The following is a 5,315-nucleotide window of genomic DNA, read 5'->3' on the forward strand; positions in this document are numbered from 1 at the left end:
CTGCCCTGGGGCAGGGCCAGAGGGGGTGGGAGGGAGGGGTCAAGGGGAGGAGTGAGAAGCGGGGGAGGGAGAAGTGGTCTCAGGCAAGGGAGAGTCCTTATCAGCTGCCCACACCATGTCAGGACCTGGGCACCAAGGGCCGATCACCCCAAGGCCCCTGGTTATTTTTTGATTCCTCATTCAAAAGAAAAGGGGTGAGTCTCGGGTTGGGGGGTTCACGCTCTCCCTTCTGCTGGGCTTCTTGGCCCATCCTCTCTGCGGGAACCTCACTGCAACTTGGCCCAAGCTGTGGCTGCCAGAGAGAAGGAAGTCAGGAAGCGAGACGTTCAGTCAGCAGTCAGGCTGAGGACAGTCCGTCCATCAAGAAGCATTTTTTGAAGCCCTCTGCTAGCACTGACCAAGCACCCCAATGTCAGGGGATTACAGCTGGGGAGCTCAGCAAGTCAGAGGGCAACTCCAGGAAAAGTGTCTGGTGAGAGAATAGAGGACTTTGCAGGGAGCTGGGAGGGCATCCTGGACAAGGAGAGCAGCTGAGAGCTGAGGGAGAAACAGGGTCCTTTGGTTGACTGGCGGAGGGTGGTGAGAAGGGGGTCTAGCTACAGGAGAGCCCGCGCAGAGGCCCAGAGGCAGGCGGGAGCAGGGTCGGGAGGTGGAAGCCTGCAGGGTGGGACTGGGGAGAGATGGGGCAGGGACGAGGCGGCCTCACCAGCCTCTGTCCTCAGCTTCTGGGAGGAACGAAGGTGCTTTATGCCAGAAAGAGTCAGAGTCAGGCTTGTGTTTAAAACTCTCAAAGGCAGGCAGACAGATGCTGTCCTCTAGAAGAGTTCTAGCCTCGTCGGGAGAGGGGGTGGTGAGGGAAAGGAGAGGGTGAGTTCCTGAGATGTTGAGGAGTCAGGCTGCTGACGGCGTGGTCTGGGAGAGAGGGGGTGAGGGCAAAGGACAGGGTTCATCAAGGGACAGGCTTCAGGCCAAATAGCCCTGGACCAGTATGAGGAAGATCAGGCTACCCTGGACATTTGGCCAAAGTTCCCCTGGGCACTGGTGCCCCAGCTGCCTTTCTTTGGCCACTCCATGTGTGGGTGAGGGGCTCAGCCTTCTCTCTGGTCAGAGACGCTGCCTGGTCTGTTCAGGCCCAGCTTGCCCACTGGTCTGGTCTAGCCTCTCTCAGACTCATCCCCCAGGACCCCTTTACCCGTCTCCTGGTCCCCCCAGACCTGTTGGTGCAATACTTTGTCAATTTCCATGTGTCCATGGAGAACATGCTCCGGACAGCCCCTTCTCCCTCACTGATCATTTCACAGAGGCAAAATGGGGGAGGCAGACTGGCACCCACTCTCCTGGCCCTTGCCTGCCAGCCGTTGTCCACTCCTCTATGCCTACCCCAAGGCTCGGCACAGCAGGAGGTGCTTAGCAGGTGTGCTAGCAGCAAGAGAACAAGGGGTGGCTGGGCGCGGTGGCTCAGCCTGTAACCCTAGCTTTTGAGAGGCAGAGGCAGGAGGAATGCCTGAGCCCAGGAGGCCGAGGCTGCAGTGAGCTGGGATTGATCATGCTACTGCACTCCAGCCTGGGTGACACAGACAGACCCTGTCTCCAAAACAAAAAAGCGTGATGGAGGGGCCGCAGCCCGTGGGGGCCCACCTACCTGCCCAGCTGCCCTTGGGTGGCTGAGCTTCTCTCCCACCTACACTGTGTGGATGGACGTGGGCCTCCCTACACCCAGATAGAGCAGAGCCCCACAGGTATAACAGGAATTCCTGGGGTGTCCTGAAGCCTGGTTTAAAGTGGGGTGTGGATCCCATGCTCCCCTCCCTGACCCCTGACTAGGTGGTTGACTGATCACATTTCACCAGGGAAGGCACATGGCCTCCTGCGTGCTCTGCCCCTCCCGCTGCCCAGCTGTGTGCTGGGCTCTGGTTACCTGGCCCTGGAAGACGGTATGACCTCCTTTCCCCCCAGCCCTGCCCTTCCTCCCCTGTCCCCATCATGCTGGACTCAGATCCCTATTCTGGGAACCCAGGAACTACCACAGGGATGAGCAGGAGGCCCTTCAGGTCCAGAGGGCGAAGGACTTCCCGCTTGAGCAAGATGGCCGGTGAGTGCCCTGGCACCCAGGCCTCCGGAAGGGCCGGTCCACATTCCACCACCTGCTTGTTGTGTTTATTTTCTGCCGTTGTAAAGAGCAAGGTTCCATGCTGACTTCTTATTCTTCTATTTATGTAACAACGTTTTCGAGTCCCTACTATGTGACCTGAGACATACGTCAGTAAACACACACAGGGCCCCGCCGTCCAGAACCAGTGATCTGGTACTTTCCTGACGCAGTCAAATGGGCATTTGATTTCTGTTTTCCGACTTCAGCCAATTTCTCTCCACGGTCATTTCCCCAAAGCTCAGCTTCCCTTCCAAGATGCCTGCTGCGGTGCCTCTTTCCATAGCCATGTCTGGGACCCACCTTGCTCCCTGCCTTCCCTCTGGTCCTGGTTTCTGGAAATCAGTCCTGACCAGTGTGGCACTTGCTCTTCTGTGGACCAGGGCATCCTAGGGCAGCCCTTAGATGCCGCATTCGGAGGCAGGAAACACCTGGGACTTGAATGCATGCACTTACTATTTGGTGGGCTGGTCTCTGGCCATCCCCCGCTTCCCTCTCCCTCCCCAGCCTGGACTGACCCTTGAGGACTTCCCCCTCACTGCTGCCTTCCCAGGCTGCTCATTGGTCACCGTGTCCTATGGATTTCGTGTCCCAAACATTTCTCGAATTGGTCCCCTTTTTTCCATCTCCATGGGCCTGGCCTGGCCCACCATGTGGTCATGGATGACTGCAGTAGCCCCTCATGTTCTCCCACTTCTCGTTACAAGCCATTCTCCCCAGAGTGATGTTTAGAAACAATTCAAGTCATGTCACTTTGCTGCTTAATATTCTTCAGTGGCTCCATCCTTAGGATAAAGTTCCAATCCCATGCCCAGGATTCAGCCCTTGCCTACCTCCTCAGCCCCACATCACACCTGGCCAATTCCTCTTCATCCTTCCGATGCCAGCTCCAGCTCCTGTGTCACCACCTCTGAGAAGCCCTCCTGGCCCTTTCTGACACAGCCTACCGCCTAGTTCCTTTTTTAAGAAGTGTTTATGCCAGCTGTCATTGCATATTTACGTGTGTGACTTGCTCCTTGCCTGTCTCTCCTCCTTGGGGATGGTGACTTGGCTCGGTTTGCTCGACGCTATGTCCTCAGCATGTAACCCAGCGCCGGCCTTCCAATACTTGTTTGGTGAATGAATGAAGGAGCCAATAAACACGTGGACACATCCTGGGTCTCTGGCTTTCCCTCCCGGGCTCTCCGTGCTCTGGCTTGCACAACAGCGGTTTCCTTTCCTCTCCCTGACCCCGGTTGATGGGGGCCTTGGGCTCGGTTACTGTGGCTGTGTGGCATCATCCCTCCTCAACAGCTGCCCCTGTCCCTCCTCCCATGACCCAGTGTTCTTGCCCTAGAGACAACAACCTCCTTCTCCTTCTAGGACGTGTCATCACCCCTTCCCACAGTGTAAACATGGGCGGCGGCTATAGACCTGCCCAAGTTCCAGTAAAAACTCCCCTCCCATGCCGGGCTCCCCTCTCGCTGTGCCCCAGTTTGGCATAGCACCTTCCCTTCCCTCTCCTCCCTGCCGCCCAAGGGCTGGAGAGTGACCTCTCTGAGGCCACACGAGGCTGAGCGGCTTGTGGCTTCCCTAGCATCACATCCCTGCTGGCCTGACCTGGCCCCCAGCTCCCAGCCCCACCCGGGAGCTTCCAGCCTGTGTATCCGATCCTGTTTGGGGCTCTGCATCAGAGCCTGCCCTGTCAGCCTCCCAAACAGCTGAAAAGACGGGTAGGAGGGCCGGCCCAGACCGCTGCCGCCGGGAATCTGGGAGGATGAGCCACTGAGCCACAGACTGCGAAATCTGGGAGGTGATAAACTCTCTCTGGAAGGCAGATGGCCCCATTGACTAGGAAGCGCAGGGGTGTCACCACTCAGGTCCTCAGGGACAGACAACCTCTGTAGGCCGTGTGTGTGTGTGTGTGTGTGTGTGTGTGTGTGTGTGTGTGTGTGTCTGGCCTCGGGAATGGGAGGGCTGAAGGGAGCCGCCATGCCCACCCTGTGGCCATGATCAGTAGAAGCAGGTGAGGGGCAGAGGGCCGGCCTGGCCCTGAGCTCTTCACACACTTTATCTCATTTGGTCCTCACAGTAGCCTTGTGAGGGAAGGGCCATCATTCCCCTCATTTCACAGCGGAGGAAACAGAGTGGGCTAGCTGGGATTTGAATCTGGGGCCCTACTCCTAACCCAGATTCATTATCTGGCAGCCTCCAGACACACCTTGGTGCAGAGACACAGCTCCACCCAAGGGGGAAGGCACCGGTCACCCCTCTCTTCCCCAGCCAAGCCCGGGGCCATGTTGGGGCCTGGGGAAGGCTGGCAGGAGGGGAGGAGATGGCCGCCCCCTCACCCCCCGGCACGTGGACACAGGCTGGGGACTTGGCACTGGGCCTGCTCTCCCGGCAGCGCTGGGTCGCCATCCACATCCCCCAGACTACACCACATCTGGCTGAGCCCTAAGAAAAGATAGCCCTGCTGAGGGCCACACAGGAAGCTGGGACGCAGGGGACTCAGGCCTGCCACCTCCCAGGCCAGGACAGCCCTCACAAAGTCAGGTTCTTGGGGACTTTTAATCCACGCAAGAGCCAACATAGAGAAGCCAATTACATGCCATAGATATTGCAGCTCGCGTCTCCTTTGCCCCATGAAGTCTGCGTGTAACATTTCTGAGGCCTCCACAGTGGCTGACATCAAGGGCTGCAGGAGGAAGGTGGCCAGCCGGGGCCCTGCCCTGCCCTGTCCACTGATCCTTGCAGAACTTTGCTGCTCTCGCTAGGGTGGAAGGCCGCTTTCCTCACAAGAACAGGCTGCCACCTGCCTTCCAGGCATGAGTGGGAGAGTGGGAGGGCCCTGCCCTGAGCATCTCCCCAGGGGATGCCTGAGCCCTCCACCCTTGCCTCGGTTTTGCTGGTTTTGTTGGCTCCGCTCAGACCACTCCTTCAGAGAAAGAAAGAAAATCCCCGAACGTCAGAGCTGGAGGGGACTTCAGAGGCCACCTGATAACAATCCTTTCATTTTACAGGAGAGGAGAGACACAGTTAGGCTGCAAAGAGGTGAGAGGCCCTGCCTGGGGTGGCAGAGTGGCTGTGGATGAGCCAGAACCGGACCCCAGTCCCCGAACAGCCAGTCCCTTCTGCCGCGCAGATCGAGGCTGGACTGTGGTGTGGACTCACCTGGGCTCCATTC

At 58.3% G+C, this 5,315-nt stretch overlaps 1 long non-coding RNA gene across 1 annotated transcript; it reads left to right on the forward strand.

Moving 5' to 3' along the window:
* Positions 1-1,572: 1,572 nt before the first annotated feature.
* LOC116533626 lies at positions 1,573-3,301 on the forward strand. Its single transcript, XR_004261373.1, has 2 exons — positions 1,573-2,297; positions 2,390-3,301. It is a non-coding gene; the product is annotated as an uncharacterized LOC116533626 (long non-coding RNA).
* Positions 3,302-5,315: the final 2,014 nt, after the last annotated feature.

This window comes from Sapajus apella, unplaced genomic scaffold (assembly GCF_009761245.1).
Source record: "Sapajus apella isolate SASKATOON/1434 unplaced genomic scaffold, GSC_monkey_1.0 scaffold83, whole genome shotgun sequence".
NCBI classification, from domain to species: Eukaryota; Metazoa; Chordata; class Mammalia; order Primates; family Cebidae; genus Sapajus; species Sapajus apella.